Here is a 20941-nt window from a genome sequence, read left to right as displayed (position 1 = left end):
CATTTCACTCAGCATCAGTTCGTGTAAGTCTCTCCAGGCCTTTCTGAAATCATCCTGTTGGTCATTTCTTACAGAACAGTAATATTCCATAATATTCATATACCACAATTTATTCAGCCATTCTCCAACTGATGGACATCCATTCAGTTTCCAGTTTTTAGCCACTACAAAAAGGGCTGCCACAAACATTCGTGCACATACAGGTCCCTTTCCCTTCTTTATAATCTCTTTGGGATATAATCCCAGTAGTAACACTGCTGGATCAAAGGGTATGCACAGTTTGATAACTTTTTGAGCATAGTTCCAAACTACTCTCCAAAATGGTTGGATTCGTTCACAACTCCACCAACCATGCATCAATGTCCCAGTTTTCCCGCATCCCCTCCAACAATCATCATTATTTTTTCCTGTCATCTTAGCCAATCTGACAGGTGTGTAGTGGTATCTTAGAGTTGTCTTAATTTGCATTTCTCTGATTAATAATGACTTGGAGCATCTTTTCATATGACTAGAAATAGTTTCAATTTCTTCATCTGAGAATTGTCTGTTCATATCCTTTGACCATTTTTCAATTGGAGAATGGCTTGATTTTTTATAAATTAGAGTTAATTCTCTATATATTTTGGAAATGAGGCCTTTATCAGAACCTTTTGACTGTAAAAATATTTTCCCAGTTTATTGCTTCCCTTCTAATCTTGTCTGCATTAGTTTTGTTTGTACAAAAACTTTTCAGTTTGGTATAATCGAAATTTTCTATTTTGTGATCAGTAATGATCTCTAGTTCTTCTTTGGTCATAAAGACCTTCCCCTTCCACAGGTCTGAGAGGTAAACTATCCTGTGTTCCTCTAATTTATTAATAATTTCATTCTTTATGCCTAGGTCATGAACCCATTTTGACCTTATCTTGGTGTATGGTGTTAAGTATGGATCAATGCCTAGTTTCTGCCATATTAGTTTCCAATTTTCCCAGCAATTTTTATCAAACAGTAATAATAATGCTGATAATAACTAAGTCATTCGCAGTTCTTCATTAAAAAAAAAGCCTGGACAAGTTCTTACAAAAAATTATCAAGGAAAACTGCCTTGATATCCTAGTACCAGAAAGCAAAATAGAAGTTGAAAGAATCTACCAGTGACCATTTGAAAGAGATACCAAAAAAAACTCCCAGAAAAGAACACTTTTTCTCAGTCAGGTATGTTAGATCTAACCTCTGAAAGGATAACACTTTAAAGTTGTGTCATCTTTAATCTGTAGATCTAATATCATTTATATATAATAATATTTATATTTAAGGCATGCAAGATAGAAAGATATAGTAATTTTGGACAGTAATTTTAAAAATAGCTTAAATTATTTTGCAATTTGTTTTTATTAAAACTTGAAATTTCAGTTCTAGACCAAGCTTGTGGTTGTCAGCATTGCCATTTCTGCCATCCAACAAAATTGATAAAGTCAGTCTGATAACTGGTTTAAGAGCATGGATGTAATATCCAGCTCTAAGGCTGAAATTCACTTTAGCAAATAAAGAGATGTCAGAGTCCATTTGATATCTGGCTGCTATTCCAAAGTTAGAGTTGCTATTATTTCCACTTGTCCTGTTAGCATTGACAGTTATTTTCAATTCCTTGTTCGCTGCCCGATAAACAGAGCTCCCAAATGTTGTGTCATCATTCACATAGGGGTAGTTGGAATTCATCAACCATAGAGATGTTGTTCTGAATCTTTTGACATTAATAGTTTCAAAATCCATTTGGTAGCTGAGCAGAAAACTCATAATCAAGCATATGATACCTTACATTGAAAGTGCAGAAATATAAAGATTCATGTCGTAACATTACTTCTATTGGAAAGGAATTAATTGGATTCCTATTTTTAACCTGACTTAATCTTATCATTTTTCTCTCTCTGGTAGGTGAAAAGGATCAATGAATAAATTGTTTATGACTATATTCCAGCTCATCTTCATTAGCAATTTTAGTACCCAGAACATGTCTATGCTCTGTTTTCATGTGATTGTTAGGCCGTATTTGGAACTTAGGTATCTTTTTCCAAATTCCCTGCAACTTTACCTTTCTCAGGATTGGCTGAATTTAAATTTATAAATTCCAGGCTATTTTCAAATTGTGTTTTTAAATCCAATTTTATTAAGCTAAATCCACATTCTTGGCAAATATATCCCTGGCCATTTTCTAAGACCAGCAAAAATAGATAGCATAACCATTTTCTTCCTTCTCCTGGTAGAGATTTGGAGCCATAGCAGGCAGCAGACACAGCTACAGTGGAGAAGGAATAGCAACAGAAGTAGATCTTACTAATTGTGAATAGGGAAAACTTCCCCCAAGACTAAATCTAGTCCTTTTACCAAGAGGAGAGGGATTGGAACCTTGGAAGCCCAAACCTTTGACACATAGGTTTCAGTAAGAATTGGATCTGAAAACAATGGCAGAGTGCCAGGGTCCCATGACCTTTGCTACAGACCTGACTTAAACCAGAAGAAACAGTTCAGAAAGTGTCCTTGGACACAGCTGTTGCTGTGCACAGATTCATCACTGCCAAATCTTCAGTGTTTTTCGTTCATAATCAGGCAGTTTAGCAGAATCATTTAGCATCCAAGGCTTCTCCAAGGACACAGACAACACAAAGCAACACAGCACTGACAGACCAGGAAAGGCACTCAGGAATACCAGACTCCACAACTGCACCGTTTCTCTGGAAAATCGTCCTGGGCTTTCTCTCTCTTTCTCTCATTTATGGACTACCAGCTTTGCAGTGCTAATGGGATGGGTCGGCTATATTACCAACAAAGTAAATCGGCTTCCACCAATTTTTACATGCTAAACACCCCAAGGAAAGGAGTCTCTATCCTGTTTAAAGCAACTTCCCACCCTGGCCACTTAATCCTGCATCCGTCACATAAGAGTTCCTCTGCCACCGATGACTTGTTGAAATTTGGTCTGTGTGATTTAAGGCAGGTCTTTGTCTCTCTGCACATCATGTGAGTTTTTTTTTTTTTTGTTTTTTTTTGCCATCACTGGGATATACGATCTAAATGGCAGATATGGCCAAAGCAGTGGTCCTTGAGGTATCCTTTTGCCCATCATGGTCTCAGGCTTTTATTTCTTCCCCTTGCATGTCTTCCTGGGGTTTCTTCCCATGGGACTTGGGTCCCAGAAGATTTTTTTCAGTCTGTGTGTTTCTGGAAGAGCAGACATTTCTTAATAATTATTCTGTTGGTCTTTGTCTGTTGATGAATAGCAGGAAGAAACAAGGGAAGCAGACTGGGTTGTCCATCACACACACACACACACACACACACACACACACACACACCTTATATGTTTAATGAGCTCCAGTTCCAGAATCTAATAAATTGGTTTTTATCTAGAGTTTTGTATGAATGCAGGAAATATCATAAGGAAAAAGATTTCTCCAGAGAAGGGTTATGCATGCCATAAATAAAGTTTCAATCATGTTTCATTCTAATTGTAATAGGAAAAGTGTTACACACATATATGATATTTAACAGAATTCTCTGTTATATCATCAAGTTTGACTAATTCAGAAAGCCATTTCAATGAAATATTATTCTGATTCTATCACTTAAAAGGGAAGTTCCTGTCAAAAGCAGCATATATTGCCAAACATTACTATTATTTAGAGAACTATAAAGTATCTTCATTCCCATTGTACATTTGTCTCAGTTTGTTGACTCAATATTTAGATTTCTGCCATCTAAAGTATGCTCTTTTTAAAATGCCAAGATCATTTACTAGGGAACAGAAGAGATATATTTGTGCAAAAGCTTACAGTAAAACACCAACCATACCATGTTGAGAAGCTATTAATACTACAAAGAGGGCCACTGTCAAATAGTTATATAGCTTTGTGAGTTTTGTAATGCTGAGAAACTAGTGATATAAGAGATATAATAAAAAGAGTTACAGTAAAACAAGTATTTGGTTTCTGGTATACTACATCATTGATGTAGCATCATAAGGTGATGGTTCTCACATTTATAATCATGATCTCTCTCTCTCCAGTGTCCCTTAATGGCAACATTTCTTCATAGAAATCCCAGGTTCCCATTGACCTGCCTCTACAGACACATAGAACATCATCAGGTGGTCAGGCTTTAAGGCAAGACCTGCATTGAACAGGTTGGTTGCCTCTGAAGGTACGGGCCCAGTAGGTAGGTGCTGAAATACCCCTCTTGGAGATGTATTAACATGAAACTGGCATTTTCCAATATTGGCATTCGCAATGGGTTGACAATTCACACTTATGGAATATGCCATGTGTTTATGTGTGTGTCTGTGTGTGTAATGAGCCCCTTCCTCTACAACAAAGAACCCCTTCTCTCTGCTTCAGGAAAAGTAAGACTTTTGGATTGGGGAGTGAAAGGAAGGGATGCAATGCTGTGGGAACCGAGGGATGTAGTGCTCCATCAGAAATACAAGTATCATTCATGTCATAGTTCTTTGCTGGAGATTTCCCAGTGAATCCACTTCCCCAGTTCTATGATGTGTTAGCTGTGATAAAGGAGGTCAGAGATCTCTATATATGTTTCCAAGGAAAACACCAAATCTCCTGAGTTCTAGTTCATACATCCTGAGTCCATTTTCTTTGCTGTGATTTCCCTAAGGAAAGTTCCTTCAGAAGATTCTATCTCTTTACCTAATGAGTCAAGTAACAAATTGCTCCTCCTTGACTTGCTCAAGGGGAAATGACATAGGAAAATCAAACAGACTCTCATTATACATTTTTTTTTTTTAGAACTCCTGAGTGCAGGAGTCTGGGGGACTTTTGGGTCATAGAAGAGTATTAATCAATCAAACAATCAACAAATATTTGTTAAGCTCCTATTATTTGCCAGGCACTGTGCTAATTACAGTAGATACAACAAAGAGCAAAAGTCAGTCCCTGTCCTCAAGGAGCTCACAATATAATGGGGAAGACAACAAACATATGAAAAATGCTATATATAGGGGAAAAGGAAATGATTAACAGATAGAAAGCACTAAAATTAAGAAGATTGGAGTTTGCTTGCATTTTGTTTTCTTTCTCATTTTTTTCTTTTTTTGATTTCATTTTCCTTGTGCAGTAAGATAATTGTGGAAATATGTTTGACATATATTGGATTACTTGCCGTCTGGGGGCAGGCAAAGGAGAGAGAAATGTTTTGGAACACAAGGTTTTGCAAGGGTGAATCTTGAAAATTATCTTTGAATATGTTTTGAAAATAAAAAGCTTTTTTAAAAAAAATTGGGAAAGACTTCCTTTAGAAGATGGATTTTAGTTGGGACTTAAAGGAAGCCAGGAGGGGAAACAAGAACAGAGGAGGTATTAAGTTAGAATTATATCTACTTCCATGCATATTATTAGTTTAGGGAATGCAGTTTTTAGGCTCAAGCTAAACTCCTTTTGATATTTCTTACTGGGAAAAGGAGAAACCCCAAGCTCTTTATTCAAATTTTTGACTTCCTTCCCATCAAATCTTAGTTCTAAAAGGAACACAAACAGCAAATAGGAATGAAACTCATTTATCTAAGTCAATAACAAAATAGAAATACATATGAGATAAACCATATAATACAAACTGAGAGAGCTTTTCCATTAGGATGAGGTATCTCAGTGGGGATGGAGAAGTACAGAGAGTAAATTAGAGGGGGGGGGATGGGAGGAAGAAAAAAAGAAAGAGAGAAAGAGAGAGAGAGAGAGAGAAAGAGAGAGAGAGAGAGAGAAAGAGAGAGAGAGAGAGAATATTGTGTCTGGACTAGCTCTCTGGAGGATCTTGGTACCAGCCTGAGTCCTTTATCTTAGAAGAAGAATGAAGAGGCAGGACTCACATGAATGGTCAAACATGGAGTCTGTTTATTCCAAATTTTCTCAGCCTTATCCACCCTAATACCCTTACATAACCATAGCATGCTGTGCATGTGCTAACTAGGCATGTGGGACCACATAAACAATTTGCTATTCTGTGTAGATGACTCTTTGCCACTTGGTATCACTCTGCTTCAACTACGATAAAGGTTGTCACAACCCCCTGACTTCTCAGGAAGGCTGAGAACCCTTAGGGGAGGTGAGGAGTTAAACCAGACACTGCAGGCAGGGTTCCTTTTACTGAACTAAAGAGTCTTATACCTCACCCAGGGTTCCCCACTATCTGTGGCCCTCTACAGGAGAGAGTCCCACATCTTAACCCCCTTGGGGGTTGAAACCTCTGTTGAAACCTATCTCAATTTTTTTTGAGCATTTTGGGGTTAAGTGACTTGCCTAGGGTTACACAACTAAGAAGTGTTAATTGTCTGCAGCCAGATTTGAACTCAGGTTCTCTTGACTTCAGGACTGGTTCCCTATCTTCTGCATTCTACCTCAATTTTAATGCTCAACTTTAGTATTCATGAATCTGTTCCATCTCTTGGATCTTCATTCCACTGTTCTCCATGCATAGCTCATGTATAGACCTTGGAGTTGTACAAAAAAATAACCAAAATTATAGCCAAAGGAGTCCTTACTGGCTCAAGTGACATTCATTTACATCTCAGGGTAAACTCTCCATCTCCTGTGTTCTTATTTCACATGTAGGGAAATCATCTTATGTCATTTCCTGATATCCTTCATAACCACAGTCAATTCTCCCACTATTGACTAGGGGAAGGGCCGGAAAACTGGTGGATCAAGCCAAGTCTCCTCATTAGATGAAGAATGTGACTTTCTCAAAAAGACAACAACTAGAGAGGAAACTTCTATGGCCTGTCTATTGTGAAGCTGGAGTATCTCTGGGAAAACCAACACCCTAAGAACATTCAGCTCCACAGTGGGGTTGGGACTCTTGGACAGACCTGGATCCAGGCAAAACAAAGTCTTGATCTGAAGTACAAAGGTATTAAAGCAACTGTTCAGCCTAGGTCTACTCAGGCTCATCAGCCATCTTTGATTCTGTGCTTTACAGTTGTTTTCCCCCATCTTGAATTTGGATCCCTTTACAGCTTTTTTTTCCCCCTTGATCATTTTTTGCTTGATCTTTAAAGATGAGAATTTAGCAATCTTCCAGGTTAATAATTGTGTAGTGACCCATTCCAACTGACAGTACTGGAAACCTGAAGCTTAGTCCTTTTTAGAAATTACTGTTTAATGGACATAGAACAATAGCAATTTTTAATTTTTTTCTATTGTAGGGAGCAATTCAGCACATGAGTCACTCTGGCAGCATGAGTCACTCAGAATTCTAGAAGTGTCCCTGAGGGATTGGAATGTCTCTCTCTCTTTTTTTTTTTTAAATGTTATTGACTTATTTGTGGCAGTCCTTTTTGTAGTGGCTAGAAACTGGAAACTGAGTGGATGCCCATCAATTGGAGAATGGCTGAATAAGTTATGGTATATGGGTGTTATGGAATATTATTGTTCTGTAAGAAAACGATCAGCAGGATAACTTTAAAGAGGCCTGGAAAGAGTTACATGAACTGTGTTGCTAAATGAAATGAGCAGAACCAGGAGATCATTGTATATGGCAACAACAATATTATATGACTATCAATACTGATGGATATGGCTCTTTCCAACAATGAGATGACTCAAACAAATTCTAATGGTCTTGTGCTGAAGAGAGCCATCTATACCCAGAGAGAGGACTGTGGGAACTGAGTGTGGATCACAACATAGTATTTTCATTCTTTTTGTTGTCATTTGCTTACATTTTATTTTCTTTCTCATTTTTCCTTTTTGATTTTATTTTTCGTGTGCAGCAAGATAATTATGTAAATATGTATGTATATATTGGATTTAACATATTTTTTTTACCATGTTTAACATATATTGGATTACTTGCCATCTAGGGGAGAGGGTGGTGGGGGGAAGAAGAGGAAAATTTGGAACACAAGGTTTTGCAAGATCAGTGTTGAAAAATTTCCCATGCATATGTTTTGTAAATAAAAAAGCTTTAATAAAAAATAAAGAATGCATTAACCATTAAAAAGTAAAATGAAGTACCTTAATAATAATATTTTGCTGTGCCAAGAACTTTACTAATTCCCCCTGAAAAAGCATGTTCCCCTTCTCTCTTCCATCTATATCTCTCTCTATATTAATTTTCTTTTATAAATTCTAAAGACTGGATTTTTCTTTCTCACATAGATTAGGTTCTTTGGCTCTTTCAGCCCCCTGAAATAGTAATGGCAGAGTTTTGGAAAGGCAAAGAAAGGGAACTAAAAATCATATAGCTTTCTGACTATCTAGAAACATTAATAATTGTTGCTTTTCCAAATGTCAGTTTCTTATCCAATAACCAATGTGTAGACATGAGATTTGAGGAACTGAATCATATCTAGCTTGACATTCTCATTACAAATAATATAAGAAACCAAAAGGAAACTATAGCTAAATGGAAGGATGGCTCATAGATTTGAATCTTTGGGAAGGTGGCTGAAGGAGTAGGCAGAGTTGGTTCCATCATAATATATTCAAAGGGAAGGAAAAACTTCATTTTATGGGAATTTGGTTTTCTGATATTATAGTGCTCATGATAGCATTTGCCAAAATACCACCATAAAAAAATTATAGTTTATGTTCTGACATCTGCTGCAGAACGTGAAGAATTCAGTAAGACCCTTAAAGTAAATCAATACATATCATAATTCTTTGTGACTTCAATACAAAGATGGGCATGGGAAAAATGTGAAAAAGGTATTGGTTAACATGACTTAGAAGTGACTAACAATCGAGACCATATGCTTACATACCACAAATACTTTTTTGTTTTTTAAAAAATTAGTAAACCTTGAATACCATTATAAAAAGTTGAATTGACTGCATAACAGGATTAGAGCATTGTCTAATGAGAACCCTGGTCTTAGGAATATGTATAGTAGCAAGCGCTATCTAAAGCAATTCCCGAAGTGGACTTGGGAAGAGACAGTTATGTTGTGGCTTCTGAACCACAACTGAGAATGCTTACTAAAGATGCTCACCAAGTAATTATAATAATATAAAATCTTTGAAAAGAATGGTAGAAGCTTATAAGCAGCATTGCCACTAAAACTTCAAGAAGCAATGGAGAGAAAAATAAAGTTATGGAAAGTTTGGTAAGATAATCAAAGCAGAACATTCTAAGAGAATTTATAGAGAAAGTTTAAAGGAGTTCAATCAGCAGAAAAAAGGCCAAAGTTTAGTTAGTAAAGCTTTCATTAGCAAGCTTTTTCTCTGTCAGTCACAATGGAGGCACCATACAGGCATTGCAACATCATACTCCTTAAGATTTTCCAAAAAGAAATAAAAAAGTGCATTAAAGAGATGGGAAGAACATTTGGGCTAGACTCGGAAAGAATATTCTTTTTTCTTGAGATGATACAAATCTGAGGCCCTTTAGGGATCAGTTTTTAAGATATTAGAAAAAGTTGAAGATGCAAAACACCCACAAAATTGAATATTCAATTCAATATAATTGAAATTGTATATCAAAATTTTGTGTATTATTGTGTTAGATTATTATACACATGATAATTTTATATATAATTATAAAATATATAATTGCAAAAAATATTAGAGAGAAAAGATCAATATTCTCAGAGAAATATGGTGGGCTAGTTAGAAAGAGAGAGAAAGAGAGAGAGAGAGAGAGAGAGAGAAACAACTGTTCATTTATAGCTCTATTTATCCATGCCACAACATGAGACAAAAAAGAAACCTTCAGGCATGTTGGATCTAACTCCAAGTTGGGGGATGTACTGGAAAATATAGAAAAGAGCAGCACAGAATGATGTGGGGTGGATCAACTATGAGTTCTACCACTGAATAGAAGTATATAATCCCAGTGAAATTTACAGATCTATTGAAATATAAAAGAAATTGTATCTGAATGTGATCTTCATAAGATGATGATGAATCTTTTCTGAAAACACTTTTGTACTACACTTTTCTTAGCTTTTAGGGTAAATTGGGCTGGTGTTCATGTTATTAGTTAGGCTGTTTTCTAAGGAGATAAGTTTACCTACTTGGGTTTACCTAAGGAGGTAAATTTAATTCTGTTCACTAATTAATCCAACAAAAAGTTTTTGAAACTCTTACTATAAGCATTCACTCTTCTGGGGATGGAGGAAATATTCATTCATTCATTCATTCATTTTTATTATAGCTTTTTATTTACAAAATATATGCATGGGTAATTTTTCAGCATTGATCCTTGCAAACTTTCTATTCCAACTTTCCCCCTCCTTTCCCCCACCTTCTCCCCAAGATGACAAGTAGACCAATACATGTTAAATATGTTAAGGTATATGTTAAATACAATACACGTATATATATCCAAACAGTTATTTTGCTGCACAAGAAAAAACGGATTTAGAAATAAGGTAAAAATAACTTGAGAAGGAAATCAAAAGTACAAGTGGACAAAAACAGAGGGAGTGGAAATGCTATGTTGTGGTTCACACTCATTTCCCATAGTTCTTTCCCTGGGTGTAACTGGTTCTCTTCATTATGGAACAATTGGTTGAAGATTGCCACATTCATCAAAATTGATCATCATATAGTATTGTTGAAGTGTATAATGATCTCCTAGTTCTTCTCATTTCACTCAGCAGTTCATGTAAGTCTCTCTCCAGGCCTCTCTGAAATCATCCTGCTGATCATTTCTTTTTTTTTTTTTTTAATTTAATAGCCTTTTATTTACAGGATATATGCATGGGTAACTTTACAGCATTAACAATTGCTAAACCTCTTGTTCCAATTTTTCACCCCTTACCCCCCCCACCCCCTCCCCTAGATGGCAGGATGACTAGTAGATGTTAAATACATTAAAATATAAATTAGATACACAATAAGTATACATGACCAAAACTTTATTTTGCTGTACAAAAAGAATCAGACTTTGAAATATTGTACAATTAGCTTGTGAAGGAAATCAAAAATGCAGGTGTGCATAAATATAGGGATTGGGAATTCAATGTAATGGTTTTTAGTCATCTCCCAGAGTTCTTTCTCTGGGCGTAGCTGGTTCAGTTCATTACTGCTCCATTGGAAATGATTTGGTTGATCTCGTTGCTGAGGATGGCCAGGTCCATCAGAACTGGTCATCATATAGTATTGTTGTTGAAGTATATAATGATCTCCTGGTCCTGCTCATTTCACTCAGCATCAGTTCATGTAAGTCTCTCCAGGCCTTTCTGAAATCATCCTGTTGGTCATTTCTTACAGAACAGTAATATTCCATAATATTTATATACCACAATTTATTCAGCCATTCTCCAACTGATGGACATCCATTCAGTTTCCAGTTTCTAGCCACTATAAAAAGGGCTGCCACAAACATTCGTGCACATACAGGTCCCTTTCCCTTCTTTATAATCTCTTTGGGATATAAGCCCAGTAGTAACACTGCTGGATCAAAGGGTATGCACAGTTTGATAACTTTTTGAGCATAGTTCCAAACTACTCTCCAAAATGGTTAGATTCGTTCACAACTCCACCAACAATGCATCAATGTCCCAGTTTTCCCACATCCCCTCCAACAATCACTGCTGATCATTTCTTACAGAACAATAATATATGGAGGAAATATTTAGATGAATAAGAAATAGCTTCTACTCTCACAGAACTTACAATTTGGTAAGAGATTCAAACAAATCACAATAAATGGGTAAGAGATGTAGATGAATTAAAAAGAGTAATATTTCTTTTTTGATAGGAGTAGTGAACTTTTTGTTATATTTTGTGGATTATTTGATAGGAGCATTATCTTTTTTCTATCTCCTAGTTAAATAGGTTTTCTTAAAGGTGAGCAGGAGGAGGAGAAACTAAAGATTTATTATTTGCTAGGTTTTTTGATAAAAGAAGTGGTAAGGAGAAAATGTTTAAAATTATTTTATTACTATGGGCAACCCTACTCTTATCCCTTATTACTATTCAGAAGTGCCAATTTGGTCAAAAGAACTATTATAAACCAATTTTAAAGCATTCTACCTTGTCATACCCATATCTTACAGAAAAAAAAATTTGTATTAGTAGCATACAACCATTTTCATATCATGGTTTTATGATCTCAAATCCTAGAACAGCTAATTTATTATTTTCAGAGTCTTTTGAGTGTTTATATTATATATGCATATATTATGATTGGTTTGTTATTGTCTTTTGTTCTTGAAGAAGACCTAAACACATCACTATGTTAGAGTCAAGGTATAGTGTGTCCAACTGAGGCTGATCAGACTAATATGAGCTTGGATAGGGCACACATAGTCCATGTCAGTTATCTAAATTTGTGCATCTCACATTTCTTTTGAGATACTTCAATTCTGTTTTGCTTATAGAATGAAATACCTTCTTTGATGAGGGCACACTATGTGGGAAAGTCCTGTGCCAGTGTCTCCCATGTCAGGCAATCAATTCCAAAATGTGTATTATAACATAATACACAAAGGCATCTGCTTTGGAGTTTCCACAAGAAGTTAGAATTGGAAATGTCAGGGACATTGGTAGGAAAAATAGAATAAGAAAGTAAATCAATAGGTAGTGACAATTTATTTGCAAGGATTATATTGTTTTATAGGATTATGTCAAAATCTATCAACTATCTAGAAGGGATTTAAGCAAAATTAGTAAGGATGATGTGAATGAAAATTAAAACCTAAATATATAATCTTTGTTCTGCCTATCACTATACAAACATTTATTTTTGGAGTCACATATTGTGATTGCCATATATAAAGCCACCCAGCCCAAAGGCATTATGATATAATAGAAAGAATGCTAATGTAGGGTCATGGGACCTGTATTCCAATCCTAGAACCTGTATTTGAATACTTAATCTTCTACTTACTATGTGGCAAAGAGCAAGTCACTTAACCTCTCTGATCCTCATGAGAGGATTGGACTAGATGATAATAAAAAATAAGTGTTTGCAGGGTACTTTAAATTATTATATTATGTGATCCTCAAAACACCTTGGGAGGCAAATGCTATTATTCTCATTTTACTGAAGAAGGCAGATTTTAAATGACTTGCCCAGGATCCCCTTGCTTGTAATTAGTTAGATTTGAATTCAGGTCTTCCTAACTTCATATTTCATAGTGTTATTATGTAGATGAGCCATAAGATCCTTTCTAGCTGTAAGTACATGAAGCTATGATCCTAAAGTTTCCCAAGAAGAACTGGATGTGGATAGTTTGCAAACTGTATTACTACAGGGTCTACTCATGATCAATTTGATAACAAATCCACTTAAATAAAAAAGCAGAATCTGGTACCGTTATATGGCTATGAATCAAGGAACCTAATGCACTGTGGTTGTCCCATGAGGCGATGGTGAGATATTTGGTAAGTATAAATGTGTATCATCATATTAATAAAGAGAATTCATGCTTTGGAAATTCTGTGAATTATATAATATAATTAGGAAAGAATCTAGCTTAGTCCCATAATGAAAATAAAGATAATGGATAAACAACTCAAATGCTGTATTTGGATCTATATAGTGTTTATAGAACCAGAAGAGAACAGTTAATGTGTTGGGTGGAGCCTTGCCCGTGAGGATTTATGTGATTACATGGCCGACTGTCGCACAAAGTTAGAACACTCTGATATATTGTGATCTGGACCATTGGTAGCAACCCCATGTTGCTGAGATCAAAACTGAAATGTCATAATTTAATATTCTCACTGAACTTTGAAGATAAAGTATGCAGGGTCTTTGTGAGTAGAATAATACATGATCTAAAGACTGACTGTCTTCAAAATGTTTATCAAATATAATGCTGCTCAGATAACTATCAATATATATATATATAATATACTGTATTTAATATATACTTTAACATATTTAACATGTATTGAACTACCTGCCATCTAGAGGAGGAGGTAGAGGGAAGGAGGGGGAAAGTTGAAACAGAAGTTTTTGCAAGGGACAATGTTGAAAAATTGCCCATGCAACTTATTTTGTATGTAAAAAGCTGTAATAAAAAATGTAAAAAAATTAAATATGAAATTATAAATATGTAATGTGTTTTAAATAATATATTTTGATGTATTACTTAAAATATAATGCTGCTCATATTATATAGCATATAAAGCATGTTATCATATACTCCATCATGTGTAAGTTTTCAGTTCATCAGGACAAACCACTCTCACTGATTTATGTGTATATACCATCTAGATCTATAACTCTCTTCCTTCTCTCTTTTGAACATTTCACTGGCGATTAACTCTGTTCCCAGAAAGGAGGTGTAGGAGTAGGAGGAAGATGTGAAATTAATGTCAGTCAGTTCTATATGAGATTAGCTTTGTTGATTGAAGGGTACAAATGGTCATTATCCCACAAGTTCAGAGGAGTGAAGATGATTCATACTACCCACCTCCTGCTAGAGGTGAAGGACCTAAAATCAGAATGAGACATGCCTTTTTTGATCAGTCAATATGGCTTTGTTTTACTGTAACATGTGAGTTTATTGTGATGGTTTTTTTAAATCATATGTTCAAATGGGGAGGGAGAGATTGGTTTATTTAGAGATATGTGTGCCTATCTACAAATTTTGATAGAGATTGTGGGTCAAAATGAGGTTTTCTATTCATTTTATGTAGAATTGCTGCCAAAAGATGGCCACAATTCATACTTCATTGTCTTTGTTTGGAGACTTGGCAACTACTGACCTAAAAAAGATTTATGAAGGATTAAGAGTCTTGTAATATCTGTGAAATGGGAAGAGGAAATGTTTTCAAATAACCCAAGCTATTTATCCAATGCCAAAAAAGCCAGGAGCTTTAGCCAATTAAAAGAAATAGTAAAAAGAAAAAAAAATCATCAAACCACAATTTTAGTCAGTTGACTTGGTCAATTCAGTCAAAAAGATTGCGTCAGTAGGCCTGTTTGGGCAGAACATGAGTGTCATGTCTAAACATTGCATCATATTAAAACCAAACCTTCACTTACATGGCAAGTACAGGTTTTAGTCATATGCATTCCAAGAAATTACAGGATAATTTAAAGACTTACCTACTTGTCACAACACATCAGCTTAAAGAATAGCTTTGTGTTTATATTACCTTTCACCTTGAAAGCAGTTATGTATCCTTTCTCTGAACTTATTGTTTTTACTTACCTCTTTTCACTTTTATTCTTCTTCTTTCTCTTGTTCTCTTTCTCTTCCTCTCTCTCTCTCTCTGCCTCTCTCATTTCATTCATATGAAACCAAAATAAAGTAGAAAGTGAAAAATTAAACTAATCATCCTTTTTCCCTTCTCAAGCAATCCACAAGCATTTATTCCAAATAATACGTAGCATTTTTGTGGTACTTTAAGGTTTGTAAAGTGTTTTATTTGTCTCATCTCATTTGATCTTTACAGGCTATGAAGTAGGAGAAATTATTATCTTCCTTTACAAATGAAAAACAGAGACTGAGAAGCTCAGTGACTTGCCTAAAGTCATACAACTACTAAGTGTTTGAGGTGGTTTTGAACTCAGATTTCCCGACTCAGAGTCCAGATCTCTATCCATCACTAGTGCCCATCACTAAGAACTATACTAAATTTAGAGACAGAAATACAAAAAATGATACAATCCTTATTTTTAGGGAACTTATCATAGAGAAATAAGAAGTACACATATCCTATCTTATAATACATATTATACTATATTATAAGTAGTACAGTACTTTTTCAAATATAAGAAAAAAATAGAAAGAGAATAAATAAACAACAAATAATACATGTTATACTATATTATAAGTAATACAGTACTTTTTCAAATATAAGAAAAAAATAGGAAGAGAATAAATAAACAACAAGGTCAAAGAGGGACCAGTCCATAGAGTGTGTGCTCCTATTGGCCTTTGCTGGTAAGTGATACAGAATAGATGGATAGATAAAAAGATAGATAGATAGATAAAACATGTAGAACATTGGGGAGTCAGTTTCTGACCATAAGTGGTAAAAATGTTGATATGGTAGAATGATGAAGTTTTCTAATTGGTTGTGGATTTGGAAGAACTAATGACTCATGCATGAGTTGCTGACTTGGAATTGAGTGTACATACAAAAGGAGTGATCTTCCCCTCTCTAGTTTCTCTGCTCTTTTCCTTCCTGTATACAAATGAGGCAAGAACTGTTGTGAGATGATGGGTAGAAGAGTGGAAGCAAGATGAATTTCTTCACCCAGCCACATAACAACAGATCAGCCCAATAAACTGTGATATTGGTGGAGTTCACTGAAGGCACTGGCAGTGGGATAAAGGTTTAATATGGACTTTAGAAAGATATTGATTTTCAGAGACCTCAGAAATATGTTTCTAAAGGGGAACTTTATGAAGACATTATGAGAAAAGGATTTTAAGGTGCTAGAGTGGGGAGGTACTCCTTTGCCACACATTTTTTCTATATCAATGTTGTACTACCACTCTATTTTAACTTGAGGTTTTTTTTTTCCCTAAGGACCTTGTGTGTACAAGAAATGTCTGTACACCATTGAATCTGGGGGAAAGCTTTAATTTTTTGATAAATTTTTATGATTTATTTTAAACCTAAAAACAAAATGAAAAAAAAGAAGAAAATAAACATTGCCATAATCACAGGAGAACATGAGAGGATCCAATATAGAACAATAAATTTCTATTTCAAGAAAACCTATATAATAAATACTATATATTGTTTTCAATTCTGCCTGGTTTTTCTTTGCTTCTTTTTAGGTTTTCTTTTATAAAATACATGCTATTATATCATAAGGTGTCTCACTTCCCACCTCCAAACTATTAATTAATTGCTTGTAGAAGTTTACAACACATTTTGAAGTCTTTTTGGGAAAAAACCAAACCAGAACAAAATTCAGAATTGTAAACTTTTTTGATATAAAGACAGTTTTGCATCTTTAAAGTTCATAGTATGGAACTATTAATGGCATAACTGTATACTTCAACCTCAATATTTTTCCATTTGTCACTCTTCTGACATCTGACAATTTCTACATCTGAAAGTACCATGTACTATAATAAAATGTGAGATTTTGTATAAAAAGATGTCTTATAATATTGTATCAAGATACTTTTTTAATCATAATTTTCAGGTACTCAGACTATTCTTACATTATTTCTCCTTGATCTCCTTCTCCAGATTAGTTGTTTTTGAGATTAGGTGTTTCACTTTCTCTTCTATTTTTTCATTCTTTGGATTTTATTTTATTATTTCTTGTTGTCTTAGAATGCCATTAACTTCTCCTTGTCCATTTCTAGTTTTCAAGGAATTATTTTCTTAAGTTTTTGATTTTCTATTACAAGTTGATTGAATTTTTCCATGATTTTCTTGGATTGCTCTTATGTTTTTCTAATTTTCCCTTGATCTCTCTTATTTTATTTTTAAAGTCTCTTTAAAGTTCTTTCAGGAAATCTTTTCATGCTTGGAATCATTTCACATTTCTCACTGAAAAAGGAGTGACTTTTAAAAGTTTCATTATCTTCCTCTGAATCTATATCCCCATGGTAGCTAATCCTCCCTTGCTTACTCATCTTTGTTTGTTTATTGTTTTATTTTGTTTTTGGCAGCTATTAAAAATCAATTTCTAAAGACCCACATGTGCAAAAATATTTGTGGCAGCCCTTTTTGTAGTGGCAAGAAACTGGAAACTGAGTGGATGCCTATTAGTTAGAGAATAGTTGGAATGAGTGATGGTATATGAATATAAGGGACTGTCATTGTTCTATAAGAATTGATTAGGAGGATGATTTTAGAAAATCCTGGAGAGACTTACAGGAACTGATGGTAAGTGAAGTGAGTAGATCCAAGAGAACTTTGCATACAGCAACAGCAAGATTGTGTGATGATCAGTTTTTTTTTTTTATTTAATAGCCTTTTATTTACATGATATATGCATGGGTAACTTTACAGCATTAACAATTGCCAAACCTCTTGTTCCAATTTTTCACCTCTTACCCTCCCACCCCCTCCCCCAGATGACAGGATGACCAGTAGATGTTAAATACATTAAAATATAAATTAGATACACAATAAGTATACATGACCAAAACGTTATTTTGCTGTAGAAAAAGAATCAGACTTTGAAATATTGTACAATTAGCTTGTGAAGGAAATCAAAAATGCATGTGTGCATAAATATAGGGATTGGGAATTCAATGTAATGGTTTTTAGTCATCTCCCAGAGTTCTTTATCTGGGCATAGCTGGTTCAGTTCATTACTGCTCCATTGGAAATGATTTGGTTGATCTCGTTGCTGAGGATGGCCTGGTCCATCAGAACTGGTCATCATATAATATTGTTGTTGAAGTATATAATGATCTCCTGGTCCTGCTCATTTCACTCAGCATCAGTTCGTGTAAGTCTCTCCAGGCCTTTCTGAAATCATCCTGTTGGTCATTTCTTACAGAACAGTAATATTCCATAATATTCATATACCACAATTTATTCAGCCATTCTCCAACTGATGGACATCCATTCAGTTTCCAGTTTCTAGCCACTACAAAAAGGGCTGCCACAAACATTCGTGCACATACAGGTCCCTTTCCCTTCTTTATAATCTCTTTGGGATATAATCCCAGTAGTAACACTGCTGGATCAAAGGGTATGCACAGTTTGATAACTTTTTGAGCATAGTTCCAAACTACTCTCCAAAATGGTTGGATTCGTTCACAACTCCACCAACAATGCATCAATGTCCCAGTTTTCCCGCATCCCCTCCAACAATCATCATTATTTTTTCCTGTCATCTTAGCCAATCTGACAGGTGTGTAGTGGTATCTTAGAGTTGTCTTAATTTGCATTTCTCTGATTAATAATGACTTGGAGCATCTTTTCATATGACTAGAAATAGTTTCAATTTCTTCATCTGAGAATTGTCTGTTCATATCCTTTGACCATTTTTCAATTGGAGAATGGCTTGATTTTTTATAAATTAGAATTAGTTCTCTATATATTTTGGAAATGAGGCCTTTATCAGAACCTTTGACTGTAAAAATATTTTCCCAGTTTATTGCTTCCCTTCTAATCTTGTCTGCATTAGTTTTGTTTGTACAAAAACTTTTCAGTTTGGTATAATCAAAATTTTTTATTTTGTGATCAGTAATGATCTCTAGTTCTTCTTTGGTCATAAAGACCTTCCCCTTCCACAGGTCTGAGAGGTAAACTATCCTGTGTTCCTCTAATTTATTAATAATTTCATTCTTTATGCCTAGGTCATGAACCCATTTTGACCTTATCTTGGTGTACAGTGTTAAGTATGGATCAATGCCTAGTTTCTGCCATATTAGTTTCCAATTTTCCCAGCAATTTTTATCAAACAGTAAGTGATGATCAATTTTGATGGACTTGGCTCTTTTCACCAATGAGTTGATTCAGGCCAATTCCAATACACTTGTAATGGAAAGAGCCATCTGCATCCAGAGATATAACTATGGGACTGAATGTGGATCACAACATAACTTTTTTTTTTACTCTTGTTTCCTTGCTTTTTGTTTTCTTTCTTCTTTTTTTCCCTTTTGATCTAATGTTTCTTGTGCAGCATGATAAATGTGTATAGAAGAATTGCACATGTTTATTGAATTAACCATTCTGGAGAGCAATTTGGACTATGCCCAAAGGGCCATCAAAATTCCTGCCATTACAAGATACAAGCAGATAACAAACTGTGCATACCCTCTGACCCAGCAGTGTTACTAATGGGCTTCTATCCCAAAGAGATATTAAAGGAGGGAAAGGGACCCACATGTGCAAAAATGTTTGTGACAGCCCTCTTTCTAGTGGCCAGAAACTGGAAACTGAGTGTGGACGCCCATCAATTGGAGAATGGCTGAATAAGTTATGGTATGTGAATATTATGCAATATTATTGTTCTATAAGAAAGGACCAGCAGGATGATTTCAGAGAGGTCTGGAGAGACTTATATGAACTGTGAAATGAGCAAACCAGGAGATCATTATACAAGGCAACAGCAAGACTATAGATGATCAGTTCTGATGGATGTGGCTCTTTTCAACAATAAGTCAATTCAGGCAAGTTCCCAAAAATCTTGTGATGAAGAGAGCCATCTATACCCAGAGAAAGGACTGTGGGAACTGAGTGTGGATCACCACAAAGCATTTTCACTCTTTTTTGTTGTTGTTTGCTTGCATTTTATTTTCTTTCTCATTTTTTTCTTTTTGATTTGATTTTTCTTGTGCAGCAAGATAATTATATAAATATTTGTGCATATATTGGATTTAACATATATTTTTACCATGTTTAACATATATTAGATTGCTTGCCATCTAAGGGAGGGGGTGGGAAGAAGGAGGGGAGATGGAACACAAAGTTTTGCAAGGGTTAATTTGAAAAATTATTCATGTAAATGTATATTTACATGAACTAAAAAGCTTTAATAAAAAAATTAAATAAATAAATAAAACTACATGGAACATAAAGTTCTAAAAATAGAAATGTCTGCTAGAAGAAAGTCACATGGGAACAAGTGATAGATATATCATTCCAATCCTTTTGTATACTACTAGAATTGTCAGAAAGATGCTTGGAGGGAATACTGAGAACAGGTGTTTCTGTGCTAACACTTTTATTCAAATGTTAAAAATAAATCATTTTATCCACTTTTCTATTTATCCAATTTTCCATTCAACATTTAATATTAAAGAACATTAGGATAAAAAAGTAAAAAATTTCTACATAAAAAAGTATATATTAGATTACTTGCTGTCTAGGGGAGGGAGAGAGGGGAAGAGAGAGAGAAAACTTTGGAACACAAGGTTTTGTAAGGGTGAATGTTGAAAACTATCTTTGCATGTATTTTGAAAATGAAAAGCTATGCTTTAAAAATAAAGAAATTAAATCAAATCAAATCAATTTCTAGTCCAGAGGTATGGGGAATGATGCTCCAAGCCTCAGGTTCTTCTTACTGTTATTTTCTGAGGTCTGTACCAGGGCCCAACTTTAGATTCTCCTCTCTGTGACTGGGGACC

Source organism: Sarcophilus harrisii, chromosome 3 (genome assembly GCF_902635505.1).
Source record: "Sarcophilus harrisii chromosome 3, mSarHar1.11, whole genome shotgun sequence".
In the NCBI taxonomy this organism is placed as follows: domain Eukaryota; kingdom Metazoa; phylum Chordata; class Mammalia; order Dasyuromorphia; family Dasyuridae; genus Sarcophilus; species Sarcophilus harrisii.
The sequence above is the reverse complement of the archived record's forward strand: the minus strand, read 5'-3'. Positions refer to the sequence as shown.